The sequence below is a fragment of the Bos grunniens genome, chromosome 15 (genome assembly GCF_055505025.1).
Source record: "Bos grunniens cultivar Pamir isolate PY7600 chromosome 15, Bosgru_T2T1.0, whole genome shotgun sequence".
NCBI classification, from domain to species: Eukaryota; Metazoa; Chordata; class Mammalia; order Artiodactyla; family Bovidae; genus Bos; species Bos grunniens.
In genome coordinates, this window is record NC_141179.1 from 47477468 (window position 1) to 47494676 (window position 17209).

Here is a 17209-nt window from a genome sequence, read left to right on the forward strand (position 1 = left end):
GACCAGGCTTGTCAGCAGTTTGCCTTAAAATAACAAGCAGAATTTTAAGACAGAGCTGCATTCCCACTTGAGAGTTATGCTTCCCACAACCATAGTCACTGTATCAAGGCTTCCTGCACAGCCTGTCAAGGCAGCCAAGTCACTGTCCATTGTGCTGGATTGTCCAGCTCAGTCAGGACCCAGTGGAGGGAACACAGAGAGCTTCTGAGAAAGGAAAATAGGGAAATGCATCTGGGACCCCAATGAAGGTTGTCTGGAGGCAGATCAATTTCTGGAAAGCAATATGTGCTGGAAAAATCTTATGGATCATATTGGGGCTACTGAATATTTCCTTGAATTTTGTTTTTAACATTCCCCAAAATGATCAGAAGGGTACCCAGAAACTCTAAAATAAAATTTGAAGTACATTTGGCTCTGGTGGGTTGGAGAGGGGTCAAACAAATAATTGTTCTCATGGTGGGGAGATGGCACCTGAACTTACCCAGCACATCAAGATATGAAAGTCAGTCAAAGCTTGTTGCAGATGTGTTGTCAACGTTATAGGGTCTGTTAGAAAGAATGGTGGTGAATGGAGGATAAATAAAATGTTTTTCTGGTCAGGTAACGAACCCAAACATATCCTGTGGACTTCAGTTGTCCAGGGCAGGGGTTGGGGGATGGCTAACATATGACCTAGCGTGGGAAGTTGTTAAGCATATAGGGCAAAACCTTAATCAGCCACTTTCTGGATTCTTTAACCTTCTTCGAAGCTGCCAGAAGCCAATGCCTTTCTAGTGAATAATGGGATACTGCTCATATTTTTTAACGTGGCTCTGAGTCAGCATATGTGGGTCCTTGGCCAGCTCTCCAGACAGACCTGAGCAGATGAGGAGAATAAAATAAGACACTCCTTTCAGTGGTTTTTCTGCTGTCCATCCTTATGGCTCTGTATAAGCTTTACTTCTCACCAGAAAAAGAGCTGCTTCTACCACCCGCTTCATTGCTGCTGCTCTTTATACAAAGATTGTGCTATTTAGCTCACAATTGAGGGGTTATCTAACAAGCCATGCCTGCCTGGAGGGCAAGGGTCTTGTCAGGCACTTCCTGGATGGTTTTGCCATGATCCAAAAAACTAGAGTGGTCTCTGAGTTCAGTGGTTGTTCTTTCCCACCCTGCTATGGCTGTACGAGGCCGCAACCCTGTGAAATGTCACCCTTGTGAAACATCACAGTGGAGCTTTGGTCAGATCTCACCATGTGGACAGCCTCTGATTTCCTGTATGTGGCTCATTTGGGTAGCCCAGTTACGAAAAAGAAGAACAAAAATTGCCAAGAAGGAATATCTCCTGCTTTGGGTATTTTTTGGGTACATCATTTATCCATTGCCTCTGGAGGCTTGGGTTGCTATTATGTTGGAGGGTAGTTATAAATATGCAGCTAACCCACACTTAATTTCATGGTCTGGGGAGAGGGTACGTTACCATCACGTCTTCACAAGTCAGTATCCTTTTGTGAGGGCTTCCCCTGTGGCTCAGCTGGTAAAGAATCTGCCTGCAATGCTGGAGACCTGGGTTTGATCCCTGGATTGGGAAGACCCCCTGGAGAAGGGAAAGGCTACCCTACCCATTTCCAGTATCCTGGCCTGGAGAATTCCATGGACTGTATAGTCCATGGGGTCGCAAAGAGTCGGACACGACTTTTTCAAGTGATTGACTTTCACTTCACATCCTCTTGTGAACAAGACCAAGCACTACTGTGTAGAGTACTGAAAATTGATCAACAAATCTATTTTCTAGAATCCATAGAAAGCTGATGTTCATGTGCTACTGCTCACTTATAGCTTATTGTAGAGAAAAAGTAACAGTCTTTAGCAGGTACCCACTGGAACTAGGGTGACCAACCTATCCTTATCTGCTCAGGACTGTCTCTGTTTTAATACCCAGTCTCCCATCTCAGGAAACCCTTCAGTTTCAGGTAATTTGGGACAGTTGGTCACCCTAAGGAGAACTGAAATTGGCTCTGATCAAAGGGTATGGGACTGATGAGATTTATGAGGTCCCGTGTTTTAAGGAAAGTTCCATACAGCTCTTAAGTGAATATGTTCATCTACATCGGTGTTATAAGGTTTCCAATATCTAAGCCAGAAAGGCCAATACAGAGGAGGAATGATTGTTAAACATAGGATATTGAATTAAACCACTGTAAAATTCATTAAATATTTAGTGTTTACTATGTTCCAAGCACATTTCTAGGTATCAGAAATTGAGAATTGAGCAAAATAAAGGCCTTAATTTCAGAGGACAAATTCTCAGGAATATAATCAGGAAAGTTGGCATGCTTCTTCTGGATGAACTGTGGGATAAAGGAGCACAATGGTCAAACCTTCCCAAAACCAAATTGGTGAGGACACGATGTAGCAAGATGTTTTCATGATGTATCCTACTATTTTCTAATCTTGATTGCACATCCTGGGAGGAAAAAGTTGGACATACAACCTCAGTATGTATTTGCAAATTATATGCATGTACTTCCCCGGTGGTGCTAGTGGTAAAGAACCCGCCTGCCAGTGTAGGAGATGTAAGAGATGTGGACTTGATCCCTGAGTTGGGAAGATCCCCTGGAGGAGGGGCATGACAGCCCACTCCAGTATTTTTGCCTGAAGAATTCAATGGACAGCGGAGGCTGGTGGGCTACAGTCCACGGGATCACAAAAAGTCGGACATGCCTGAAATGACTGAGCATGCGTGCACTTCTACTATGTGAAACACATACACAAAAATGGAAATTCAGAAAAGTTGCTCTCTAAGGCCCTCTGGGGCCGAAGCAAAAGCTCAGGGCACACATGGTCAACCATTGAAGGGTGGTTTAATTCCAAGTAGGCATTAAAGGATCATTTTTAAATGCAGGTAAAATCATGGCTCTCATACAGATATAAGAATAAAAATGAGTTTAAGATTTTATTTAACTAATTCATAAGAAAATAAAAGTGATACAATCAGGTCAAAGGAGATTACCAAGAACAGACACAGTTAAAAGTCAGGAATATGGAAATGTACAAATAGAGCAAAAACTGATTTTTTGACTGTTTCTCTCTAGAAACAGAATTTGTTTGCATGTCAATAGACAAAAATTATCTGGCATTGCTATCAGTTATCTACAGTTTACAGAATCAGAATCAGACAACTCAGGTGTGCTTTAGAATAAAAACTTATTTTTCCATTTATGTATATTTTTTCCTTACAGTCTCCCCACTTTTGATCAAAAAGAATCTCAAAGAATCCTGATCACAAAATGAATGTGGCCTTATTAGATATGGCCTGATTATCTACATAGGTACAGCAAGAATGTTACCACAGAGGTTAAGTTTACTCTGCTGGAGGTTTCTATAAGGAATCTCAGGTTGGAATTCTAAAAGCCTCTATTACTCGCTGTCCTGAGGCTAGGAAGCCATGCCCAAGAAACTATCCACCAAGTTTCATCTGCAGGACTTATGATACATTGTGGTGACTTCTCTCAAAGTCTTCAAAACATCTCTAGGCTCCTGTCATGGAAGTGACCTTCCTTACCAGCCAGACCCTGTAAGTGAGGTACCAGGAAAGCATTGTTGGCAATAAAGTCACCCATGAAGTCAACCTTAGTTCCCTGAGATCTTCTTCCTTTGTCCCTGGGGTTGTGCCCACTTGGAGTGGCCTGGTGACAAGGTCACTGCTAGCATGAGCAGCTAGTCTTCTGCAAAGGAGCTGCTTGGTGGCTGCAGACATCAAAAACCAAGGACCTGAAGCAGCTGGGAGTTAGAAGGTGTGATTCTCTTACTCTTCTTCCAAACAGTCCCTCTATCTGCCCCTGATTCTCTGAAACCTTTTCCAAATAGGATTAACAGGCGCTCAGATCAGCTGTCCACGATGCTCCTGGTTGGAAATTATTCGATAAAGTCCCTCCCAGAGAGACTCTTCAGAAAATCCAAAAGCCCTTCAGCAGGGACAAAGCACGAATGAACAGGGAGGACCTGTAAATCACTGGTTCAGTTTTTAAGACTAAGAAACCTGAATTCGAGTCACCTCCTACCTCCATCCTGATTCTCGAGTATGGGCCATCATATGACTGATACTGCTTTTGTGTCCCATTGAAATCTTTGGCTACTACAAGAAAATCTTCTTGCTAAATCTGTGGAAGAAACTTTAACCTCAGTGAAAAGAACATGGGACCTCTGAGCTGAGCCTTAAATTGAGAAAGTAAAGCAGCATGTTAAGAAAAAAGATTTAAGAAAAAGTATTTCAAATGCAATGGTAATTTGGACCAGTGAAATACTGCCAGGCTGGGAAGTAATTCATAGTTAAGAGAAAGGTTGGAGAATTAAGGTGCAGGGATTGCCCCCTAGTGTTCATGGTAAAGCTTGGAGTCTCCTTGTATTAAGTGAACTGAATATCACTCCTGAATTTATGCAATATTCCTCCCTAGAGGAAAGAGATGGTGGGAAAGCTTCAATGAAACAAGTTCTATCTAAATATATACTTTTCTAGGATAGAGAATGTATCTGTTGATGGTCCAGTTGCTGGTCTGGAATTAAGCTCAATTATTGTATGACTTCTCCAGTGTTCTTGCCTGGAGAATCCCAGGGACAGGAGAGCCTGGTGGGCTGCCGTCTATGGGGTCGCACAGAGTCGGACACGACTGAAGCGACTTAGCGGCAGCATTGTATGCCTTTCCATCTTTCTACATCTTTCAGGTGGATGGTCCATATCACGATGTTTTATATAGTATCTTAGGAGGATATTCATACTGCAGACCTGATGTTGGTTATGTCCACGGGATGTCCTTCATGTTGGTAGTGTTCATTCTCAGTTTGGAAGCAGTAGATGCTTTCATTGGAAATCTCATGCATAAGTCATTCCAGTTGGCCTTTTTCTGTGTGGATTGCAGCCAGATGTTGATATATTTTGGAACATTTGAAGTATTCTTTGAGGGCAGTCTCTTTACTCTTTTTCTTCATATTAAGTAGTCTTATGGTCTCACTCTAGACATATACTTGACAGATTAGATCTTCACACAGTATCACAAATAACTGTTCTGCTTGATCTGGCCAGTCCAGTCCAGGATGTATTTTGCAGAGATGGGGAGGAATATTTATTTAGAAGTGGGATAAGAATCCTCCAGTAATATGAAGACATTTTCCTTCAGATAGACTTTATTCACATAACACAGTTTCTAAATAAACTGGCAGAGAATCTCACACTGGAAATCTCACACAGTGGCTGCTATATTGCAGCCACTCAGATGTAGAAAAGCATCAACTAATGGACTTAGGTTTTTGGGTCAGTGATAAAGGATATTGAAGAAGGAGACAAAATAACAGTACTGCTTTGAACAGCTAATCTTCACAATTAACAGACCAACTGAAACAAAAAGAAGCATTTTTTTATAACAGTATTTTGTTTCCCAAGTAAGCAGCATGGAGAAAGTTGGAGCAGTTCAAAAGAAGCGAGAGATGGAAAACTGCTGATTTTGAATTTTGTGTCTGAAGCAACAGAAGCTTGGGGCTAGTGCACTGGGACGACCCAGAGGGATGGTATGGGGAGGGAGGAGGGAGGAGGGTTCAGGATGGGGAACACATGTATACCTGTGGCGGATTCATTTTGATATTTGGCAAAACTAATACAATTATGTAAAGTTTAAAAATAAAATAAAATTAGAAAAAAAAAATACAAAAAAAAAAGAAAACCTATTGACAATATTATTTTAAAAAGTTATTTTGTAGGGAGAGCCATTTTACAAAAGAGAAAGTGTAAATGGTTAGTTCATATTCCATAATTTGGGGTAACATTTGAATGCAATAATATTTTAAAATAGTTTTGGGGAAAAAAGACAATGGCTTGTCATACCCAACTAAATAAGCATCATTTTCAAATAGAACATTCCAGACAAAGCTTCTGTTATATAACCATTTTTCCAATTATATTTAGTAAAAAGGAGGGTAGATTCTTACTGAACCTTTGCAAATAACTATGTTATCATTTAAAAGTAAGAATATTTAATAAAAGTTTCTGAATTTGGAAGGGGAGTCAAGTAGGGAGAATAAAACATCATCTAAAGATGTTTCATTCAGTTTACAAAATCAAATTTTACTAAATTGTTATGGATTATAAATAAGTTAATAAGAAATGTATCTTATGTATTCAGAAAATTAGAACATTAAAACAATATCAACAATATTCCAAACAAATAGCTACAATCATCTCTCATTAGTTCATCCATTCTATGTAATCATTTCTTGTCCTGCTGGGTCTTGGGTTAGCAGTATCATGAACCCATCTACTTCTTACTAAAAAGAGTTCTGTAGATCCTAATTTAGACCATTAGCATGGTCTTTCCTCTTCAGGACAGTCTTAAAGTTGTTTAAATGATGACATCAGAAGCCTGTACCCAAGATCTATTATTCATTGAAGTGTCAGTAGTTTGAAGTAACTGGCACAGTCCTTTTCCTTGGACTCTGGGGACCATGCATCTTTGTCAAAGATGTGATCTGGCCCCTGCAGCTGATTGCAGAGCCTTCAGGGGAGCTTACAAGTAATACAAAAACTATCTGTAGATGTCAGACTTAAAATGACTGTGGTAATTGATGGAGAGAGTTCATATCAAGCAAGATGTAACTGACAAGGAAATTTGGTTGTTTCTGTGTCATGCAAAACAATGCTAATCCAAATAAACAAACATATAAAGCTATGACAAAATGTCTATGTACATAATGATTAAGGCTATTTTCAAAGAAGATATTGAACTTTACAACCAACTTATAAAAATGAATGAACATACTTGTTACAGAGGAAAAATTCTTGAGATATGCAAAATTCCCTACTCATTATATACATAATGCACTAAAATATACCAATAATATATCAAGAATATCGAGTTAAGAGATTCAGAGTAGGTTCTAAACATTTATATGTTAAAAAAACTCTACAGATAAGTCTCCATTGCCTGGAGAAGGAAATGGAAATCCACTCCAGTATTCTTGCCTGGGAAATTCCATGGACAGAAGAACATGGCGGGCTACAATCCACAGGGTCACAAAGAGTCAGACACAACTTAGCGACTAAACAAACAGCAACATAGATAAGTCTGATATTTATCCCCAAATGAAAACCACTGGCTTAGAAGACTCAGGTTTTGCATTAAAGGAGAAAGACTTAAACCAAGTAAACATTTTAAATAAGTAAAATTATTATTAGTAACACTATTTTGCTGTTGCCTAACATCAAGCAAAGCATCCTTGGGATGAAGATAAACAAACATCAACAAGTCTCAACATCATTCAAGTCCCAAGATAGTTACAGCAATAAAATTTTACTTATACAAATTTAACCTGGGGAAGGCTAAGCATTTTTTCTGATTTGACAAATCTTTCCATGAAACTCATAAATAGCAACATAAATAAAACCTAATTATTTAGAAACAACATCCCTCTTTCATAAGTTAAGGAAAAAATCTTTTGGAGTTCGAGAGGCCCACTTAGAAATATCAAAGATAGGTTTAGGGAGGCAAAAATCAAAAGTTGTCAGGAGATTTAAACTCTTAAGATAGGATTATGGGTGCCTCAGAAATTACTGTTGTTTTTCTTCAAATATTATGATTTGAAGGTGACAATAAAACATCTAAAGATAAGCACAAATGTAACACAATTGTAAAGAATCTTAGTTTTTTTCTAAGTAAGGAAATTTTGCTTTTTAAAAATAATCAAGAACATAATACAATTAATGTATTGTAAGACAGAATCTTTTGCTATCTAGGCAAAGTATATAGATAAAAAGAACTTTCCATATTGGAGGTGAAGGCAATGAGAAGTAACATGGAAACAAGACCATTAAAAATGAGCAAACTTTGGTGACATTTTAACACATTTCGTAACTTTTCAGACTCAGGTATTATAAACCAAGGCAAATAAAATTTAGTGATTGCCAAGGGTTGGGAGACGGTGAGGATGGGAAGTTAATTATTTAACAGGTATGAAGTTTCAGCTTGGGAATTTGAAAAATTTCTGGAGATGGATGGTGGTGACAGTTGCATGACAGTGTGAATATACCTTAATGTACACTTAAAACCGGTTAAAATGGTAGATTATTTACAAGCTTTGCCTTTTATTGTGTTCTTTTATATTTTGGAACAAACTGACACTTTACATTAGGACCCATATCTCAGGGCATCTATAATGTGAGAATGAATTTCGAAATATGAAGATGTTATTAATATGTAAACAAGTCATTGCTGCTATTTTCAAATGACTCAATAAATAATAATTATAAACATTTCTAGTTCAGTTTCCAATATAGTAAACAATTACACAACCCCTAACCACCACCCCCACCGCCCCCAAACATCCTCAGTATGTTTCAACAGTGCCAAGGGGTTTTGGAGACAAAACAAATCATACATATAAACCCTTAAGACCCATTGTTTTAGGGTCTTTTTTTTTTTTTTTCTTGATAAACAGGAGCACATACACAGTTGTATTTCTATTACTTCTCAATATAGTATCAACCACTAACATAAATTTTAAGTTTTAATCAAAGTAAACTTCCATTTCAAAGAAAACTGAGGTTGAGGGGGAGGGATGAGGTGGATAATTGGGAACTATGTCAAATACCAGCTTTTTATTTTATTTTTTGACTATATCACATGTGATATCTTAGGTCTTCAACCAGGAATTGAACCTGTGCCCCCTCCAGTGTAAGCATGGAGTCTTAACCACTGGACCACCAGGAAAGTCCCACCTACCAACATTTTGCCTTTAAATAGAGCAGCAGGGTTCATGGATACACATAATACAACTTTCCATAGCCACATATATCCCTTACAGTACAACTTATCCAAGTGGCAAAAATGAATATATTAATTTACAGTGGTCCTCAACCTTCTTGGCACCAGGGACCAGTTTCACAGAAGACAAATGTTTCCACGGCTGGGGGGTGGGGGATGGCTTTGGAATGATTCAAGCGCATTACACTGATTGTGCACTTTATTTCTATTATTATTATATCAGGTCCACCTCAGATAATCAGGCATTAGATCCCAGAGGCTGCATTAACAGACTCAAAGATACAGCCTGTTTACAGCATATAAATATAAGACACAAAAGTATTTAAACTTAAAATTATGCTTAGTAATCAATGTCCAGTATTCTATCTTACTTAAGAATGACCTTGGTATGCAGTAACTACCCATTACTTAACTTAATTTTAGTATCAGTCCAAGGTTTTAAGCTACCTAAAACTCTTGGAAATTATCTTCAAGCTGACATACCGCAAAACAGAATTACTGTTGAAATAAAAGTTATTTTCAGAATAATTACTGTGAAATAAAAGATTTTCAGAATAATGATTTGATTAGTGAAATACAACTTTTCATTTTTCATAATCTTAAACATTATGAGTTATGCTAACTAATCTGACTTAATAAACTTGTATAAGTTTAGAAAAAACATATCCAAGTAGAATACTGTTAGGAATTATACTTAACATTAATGAATTAGAGAAAATATAGCTGTTTTTCTTAAACCCCAAATGCTAAACTATGGATTTTCCAAAGATTTCCTTATATTCATAAACTGGAATTTTAAAGATATTATTGAGTGGGTTTTGTTAGTGCAACACATTTAAATATTTAGAAGTTCATTTTCACCACTTTCTGAAAATTAAAGGAATATTTGCCTAATTTAAGGTCTTATTTATCTCTATCCGTCTTCCCTGGTGGCTCATCTGGTAAAGAATCTGCCTGCAATGTGGGAGACCTGGGTTCAATCCCTGGGTTGGGAAGATCCCCTGGAGAAGGGAAAGGCAACCCACTTCAGTATTCTGGCCTGGAGAATTCTTGGACCGTATCGTCCATGGGGTCTCAAAGAGGTTGGACACGATTGAGTGACTTTTACTTTCACTTATCTCTATCAGCCAATCTGAAAAGAACTCAATTAACATGAGACTTTATAATCAAATTTATTAATACCCTCAGCAAGTGTGAAAATATTACACTTTCAGAATGAGGGATAAAGGTTTTTCTAAAAACTACAGACACACAGATAAAGAAGGCTTATAGCTTGCTTTCTAAAATTTCTGTCACAGGTCATGAGTAAAATCTCACCAAGCCTGGTATGAAGGAGTCGTTCTCCTTCTCAAAGGGCAAAGGGCTCAATAGAGTTGGGCTCAAAATAGGCAAACAAAAATGACTAGCAGTCCAAATTCTCTATCATCTTTCACCCAGCAGAGCATGGATCTCTATAACTCATTAGTCCATTTACAGAGATCACCAAATGGTCAAAGACCAAATTTTCAGTCACCGCTGCCACTAATGAGTATTGGCTATAAATGAACCAAAACCAAAACACAAAATTTGTAGAAAGGAAAATTAAATCAGAAAAATAGCAAAGATGCCTTGTCACTTTGGATTCCCCTCTGAGAGTCAAGGAGAGATGTGCCTGAGCATAACCACATCTTTGGTGATGAGGTTTACCTGACTCTGTCAGATGAATGCATTATGCATTTTAAAGGAGGACCCCCAAAACTGTTAAAAGGCCATTTCCAAAGTTGAAAAAGTATGATTCTAATACACACATAAATATGTATTAACAGGAGTTTTTTTAGCTTATTAATGAGAACCCAAAGAACAGGCAGCTTCATGGATTAGGAACATTAAAATGCATGTGCATATGGAACCCAAGCTGAGTTTTTTGTGGGCTGGGGTTTGGGGTAAGGGAGGTGTTTTGCATTGCTATTGTCTACAACTTCAAGGAGCAAGACAGCTTCAAGAGTGTCAGAATCAGATAATGGGAAGAGTGGACATAGACAATACATAGGTCTACTGAAGTTCATTTTTTTCCCTACATAAGGTTATCATTAAGGTTGAGATGCAGATGCCACTCCTTACAAAGCTATGAAGATATGGTCCTACTGGACTTGTCTGTAATCCAGTTACTCCCAAGGTTCCATCTTATTGCTCTGAGATTATGTTTACAACCCTTCTCCAAACCCAAATATCCCACAGCATTCAATCAGTTGAGACACTCCATATACCACTTGCAATATCACCACCCAGGCCACATACAGTGGAAAAAAAAAAAAATCAACCTTCTTTTCATGTTTCTAAAACCCTGATGTGAAAAACTAAAGGTTAAAATTGTTTTAAAAAAACCACACTTTAACTTGTTTAAAACTTCCCTAACTTCAGTTTCCAATATAAAAAGAAAACATCCAGAAATCTAAAAGCAGTTGCCTTAAACTGCTTTCAACAAGAAAAAAACAGCAGGCCTCCCCTCTGTAAAAATTCTTTTTGACTCAGTCATGGTGAATCACTTAATCTCATTTCTAAATTGTTAAAAAAAAAAGAGAGAAAAAAGAGAGAGAGAGTGAAAAAAGTACACTCCAAAAATATACTGTAAAAAACTGAAAAAAAAAAAACACCCCAAAAGAAAGAAGGGGGTAGTCTGTCACTCATACATCTAAAATAGTGCTCAAAAAAATGGTAGGAGATGCTTTCTCCTCTGAGGGCTCTAAAATGCAACTTCCCTGGGTGTAGTGGAGTTGGAAAACAGGACATCATGCTAAAATGGGTTCTCCTCTGCTCTGATGCAGCTGAGGCCCAAAAGCGAAAAAAAAAAAGGAGTAGGTGGCAAGTCCCCTTACTTCAAAGTGGGTTTTGAGATCACCTTCATGGACAGGCAAAGGAGGAGGTAGTTGGAGAGGACGGAGGATGCGATGGTTGGATGGCATCACTGACACAATGGACATGGGGTTGAGCAAGTTCCAGAAGATGGTGAATGACAGGGAAGTCTGGCATGCTGCAGTCCATCGGGTTGCAAAGAGTCAGATGTAACTGAAGCGACTGAACAATAGCTTTCAGTTTTGTGACCTTTAGAGAAACACTCACCCCTCAAGTCCTCAAGATTTGAGGTCAAAGAAAAGACATTTTGGAAAAAACAGTTGATGCCCTGTAGCATTCTCCCTCTTACCTCCTTCACTTATCCAAGGCTGTACACCTTTTTGTCTCAAATCTCGTGAGAAAGGGCTTTGAAAAATCAGTTCCCTTAAAACTGAGTGGACCGAAACAATTGGTGTCTGACCCATACCCGGGAGGACTAAAGGTGGATGGCTGTGGCTGGAGTCAGGTGCTAGGATGAGGAGGAGTGCATAAACCATTAAACTCAGAGCAGAAGTGCCTGCTTCGAGTGGACCAAATGAGGGAAGGGAGAGAATGAGCCTGAGGGTTGTTTCCAAGGAGACCCCACCTAAGTGGGCTTGCTACTAGGCAACAGAGATTTCAAATCAGATGCACAAGTCAGTGGAACAGGTGGCCAGCACACGAGGTCCAGTGTTTCAGCAGACCCATTTCCAAGGGCCGCATGAAACTGCCTAGTAAGAGGAGTCCATAGTGAATATCCATCAAAATCCTGGGCCGGCACCAGCACCACCAAGTGTTACAGTTTCCCTAAAGTAACGCCTTTCCTCCTTTCACTCCTCCCGCCTCCATCCCTAAGCCCTGTTGGACCCTAGTCCTAGAGGGAGTGGGTTTGGAGGAGCAGAAGCCTTAGGTGGGAAAACAAAGAAGACAGTTGTGCCTCCCCTGCCCCCATGGGCCCCTACCTCCCTCTCCTCACTTCATGCTTCCAGCCTGAATAAGCCTGGGCCGGGGAAGCAGAGAAATGGGAAATATTTGTCTTAAATCAAGTTCAGAGTTATATGGAACTGGACATTTCAATGACTGAAATGAAGCTATTTTATGTCTAAAATTGACTGGAGGGACTTAAATATTTTTCTATGAGTGTCTGGAAGAGCTACAGGGACCCACTTAAGATTTCATCCACAGACAAGGAAGAAATTAGCCAATGAGCAGAGGGGGCAGGAAAAAAATTAAAGTTGCTTTCAGAGCACATCCTATCAGATGCTACCCTTTCCACATAATGGTTGTACAAGTTTGCTCCAAAGAAGACAGCTTCTAATAAGCTGTCTTCTATAAGCTGTCTTCTGCGCTTTTTCCCAGCTTCTAATAAGCCAGCCACTATCCCCCTAAATTGCACTCATCTCACACGCTAGTAAAGTAATGCTCAAAATTCTCCAAGCCAGGCTTCAGCAATATGTGAACCATGAACTTCCTGATGTTCAAGCTGGTTTTAGAAAAGGCAGAGGAACCAGAGATCAAATTGCCAACATCCGCTGGATCATAGAAAAAGCAAGAGAGTTCCAGAAAAACATCTATTTCTGCTTGATTGACTATGCCAAAGCCTTTGACTGTGTGGATCACAATAAACTGTGGAAAATTCTGAAAGAGATGGAAATACCAGACTACCTGATCTGCCTCTTGAGAAATTTGTATGCAGGTCAGGAAGCAACAGTTAGAACTGGACATGGAACAACAGACTGGTTCCGAATAGGAAAAGGAGTTCGTCAAGGCTATATATTGTCACCCTGCTTATTTAACTTCTATGCAGAGTACATCATGAGAAACGCTGGACTGGAAAAAACACAAACTGGAATCACGATTGCCAGGAGAAATATCAATAACCTCAGATATGCAGATGACACCACCCTTATGGCAGAAAGTGAAGAGGAACTCAAAAGCCTCTTGATGAAAGTGAAAGTGGAGAGTGAAAAAGTTGGCTTAAAGTTCAACATTCAGAAAACGAAGGTCATGGCATCCGGTCCCATCACTTCATGGGAAAAAGATGGGGAAACAGTGGAAACAGTGTCAGACTTTTATTTTTCTGGGCTCCAAAATCACTACAGATGGTGACTGCAGCCATGAAATTAAAAGACGCTTACTCCTTGGAAGGAAAGTTATGACCAACTTAGATAGCATATTCAAAAGCAGAGACATTACTTTTCCAACAAAGGTTCGTCTAGTCAAGGCTATGGTTTTTCCTGTGGTCATGTATGGATGTGAGAGTTGGACTGTGAAGAAGGCTGAGCGCCAAAGAATTGATGCTTTTGAACCGTGGTGTTGGAGAAGACTCTTGAGAGTCCCTTGGACTGCAAGGAGATCCAACCAGTCCATTCTGAAGGAGATCAGCCCTGGGATTTCTTTGGAAGGAATGATGCTAAAGCTGAAACACCAGTACTTTGGCCACCTCATGCGAAGAGCTGACTCATTGGAAAAGACTCTGATGCTGGGAGGGATTGGGGGCAGGAGGAGAAGGGGACGACAGAGGATGAGATGGCTGGATGGCATCACTGACTCGATGGACGTGAGTCTCAGTGAACTCCAGGAGTTGGTGATGGACAGGGAGGCCTGGTGTGCTGCGATTCATGGGGTCGCAAAGAGTCAGACACGACTGAGTGACTGATCTGATCTGATCTGATCCCCCTAAAATGGTTCTACAGGACTTTCCCCTGTAGAACCATCCCCAGGATAAAAGACCTTGCAGACTCTGAGAAACCTGTCAACCACAAAGAATACAGCAGCTAAGCAGGAAAATAATAACAGGATAGGATGATTTTTTTAAGGGTCTTCCAGCATTGGCTTCTTACATTGAATATTCCATGGGATTCATCAAACAGAAAGTTCTAGAGCTAAAGGCTGTTTAAAGAAAAATCAGAGCAGGAAAAAAGAATCAGTGGAAAAAAGCATCAAAACCACAGAGAAATCAAACCACGAGGAAGTCGCAATGAATTCTAAAATCTCACTCACAAGGCAGTTCTTTGTATTTCGTGTGACTTCCGTCTGAAGGAGTGTGCCAAAGAAACTTTGGGTGAATTTTAGAGACCTTCCACCTTGGCGTGGCAGGTAGACACCAGCTAGGGCCATTTTCAACCTCTGCTGAGAGCAATAATGTCCTCAAACTGATCTTCAATACAAACCATGGGATGAGGAAAGAATTACCTTCAAGGATCATCTATATGCTAATAAAGTTAGTGGAGGTGATGAAATTCCAGCAGAGCTATTTAAAAATCCTAAAAGATGATGCTATTAAAGTGCTGCACTCAATGTCAGCAAATTTGGAAAACCCACCCATGGCCACAGGACTGGAAAAGATCACTCTTCATCCCAATTCCCAAGAAGGGCAATACTAAAGAATGTTCAGACTACTAGACAATTGCACTCATCTCCCATGCTAGAATGGTTATGCTCAAAATCCTTCAAGCTAGGCTTCAGCATTATGGGAACCAAGAAATTCCAGATGTTCAAGCTGGGTTTAGAAAAGGCAGAGGAACCAGAGTTGCCAACATTCACTGGATCATAGGGAAAACAAGGGAATTCCAGAAAAACATCTACCTCTGTTTCATTGACTACACTAAAGCCTTTGACTGTGTGGATCATAACAAACTATAGAAAACTCTTAAAGAGATGGGGATACCAGACCATTTTACCTTTTGCCTGAGAAACCTGTACGTGGGTCAAGAAGCAACAGTTAGAAACTTGTATGAAACAACTGACTGGTTCCAGTTTGAGAAAAGAGTGCGACAAGGCAGTTTATTGTCACCTTGTTTAACCCAGAGCATATCATGTGAAATGCCAGGCTAGATGAGTTACAAGCTGGAATCAAGGCTGCCAGAAGAAATATCAGCAACCTCAGATATGTGAATGATACCACTTTAATGGCAGAAACTGAAGAGGAACTAAAGAGCCTCTTGTTGAGGGTGAAGAGAATGAAAAAGTGGGCTTAAAGCTCAATATTAAAAAAAAACTAAGATCATGACATCTGGTCCTATCACTTCATAGCAAATAGAAGGGGAAAAGGGAGCAGTGACAGATTTCTTTTTCTTGGGCTCTAAAATCACTGTGGATGGTGACTGCAGCCATGAAATTAGATGGTGATTGCTTCTTGGCAGGAAAGTCATGACAAAACTAGACAGTGTGTTAAAAAGCAAAGACATCACTTTGCCAACAAAGGTCTGTATAGTCAATGCTACAGTCTTTCCAGTAGTCACGTATGGATGTGAGAGCTGGACCAGAAAGAGGGCAGAGGGCCAAAGAACTGATGCTCTCGAACTGTGGTGCTGGAGAAGAATCTTGAGAGTCCCTTGGACAGCAAGGAGATAAAACCAGTCACTCTTAGAGGAAATCAACCCTGAATACTCATTTCAAGTGATGATGCTGAAGTTCCAATACTTTGGCCACCTGATGCGAAGAGCTGACTCATTGGAAAAGACCCTGATGCTGGGAAAGATTGAGGGCAGGAGGAGAAGAGGTTGACAGAGCATGAGACAGTTGTATGGCATCACCAAATCAAGGGATAAGAACCTGGGCAAACCCTGGGAGATGGTGAGGGACAGGGAAACCTGGCATGCTGCAGTTCATTGGGTTGCAAAGAGTCAGACACCACTTGGTGACTGAACAACAACATTAGCATCTACATGTACAATTTCAATATAATCTTTGCTGTTTATTTCTACATAGTGAATGTGTACATTTGCTAACAAAGCTGGTCCATCATAATCATTCCCCTGCCTCAGTAATGTATTGAGATATCTTTTAAAACAGAAGGTATTACAGAGTTATAGGGGCAGATGACTTCAATATTCCTTCAAAATCTACCCTTTATCTCTCTGTGATAGATAACCTATCATACTGGGTTGGGTTATTTTTCTTTAATTATTCGGGTGTCTACAATGAACGGATGTGAGTCTGCTTTCATGGAATCCCTACAGAACTACTTGGTAGACACCACATGCTGACTACCTAAACACCTCTAGCTAGTAACAGGGCACGTAAAAAGGAAGAGACAGACCTATGGGGGCTAAAAATGAACTTGGATCTAAGTAAGTGGAGTGAGAGAATTCAAAAGTTCTGTCCCATTCATCAGAATTTCCTAAACTTTCATGTGTATAGTCATTACCTGGGAGTCTTGCTATAAAATGCAGGATCTGATTCAGAAGGGCCTGAGATTCTTCGTTTCTAACAACCTCCTGGGGGATGTTCACCTTGCTGAATCATACCTTAAGAAGGGAATAAATTGAAGAACAGTAAAGAGGATATCATGGAATGAAGGTAGAATGGAGGATTAAGTCCAATAATGTCCCCAGGTCATGCTCTGGCACCACTTCCAGGGGAGGCCTTTTAGATTCTTTAGCAACTGAACATCTTCAGAGGAGTCCACTGCAGAATCCCCTTATGAGAATGGTATCATCCTACTCATCTTAACTGTGTGACAGAGTCGGGAGTTGGGCATCCTCCTCACAGTTCGAGGAAAACATCACGTGTCCTGGGAAGTGAAACCCTGGCAGCAGCTGACAGCAGGCTGCTTGGACAGTGGG

The 17209-nt window shown here is 39.9% G+C and overlaps 1 pseudogene; it reads left to right on the forward strand.

Annotated features, from left to right (window-relative positions):
* The first annotated feature begins 2350 nt into the window (after positions 1–2350).
* Positions 2351–5258, forward strand: LOC147357894 (TBC1 domain family member 12 pseudogene; annotated as a pseudogene).
* Positions 5259–17209: the final 11951 nt, after the last annotated feature.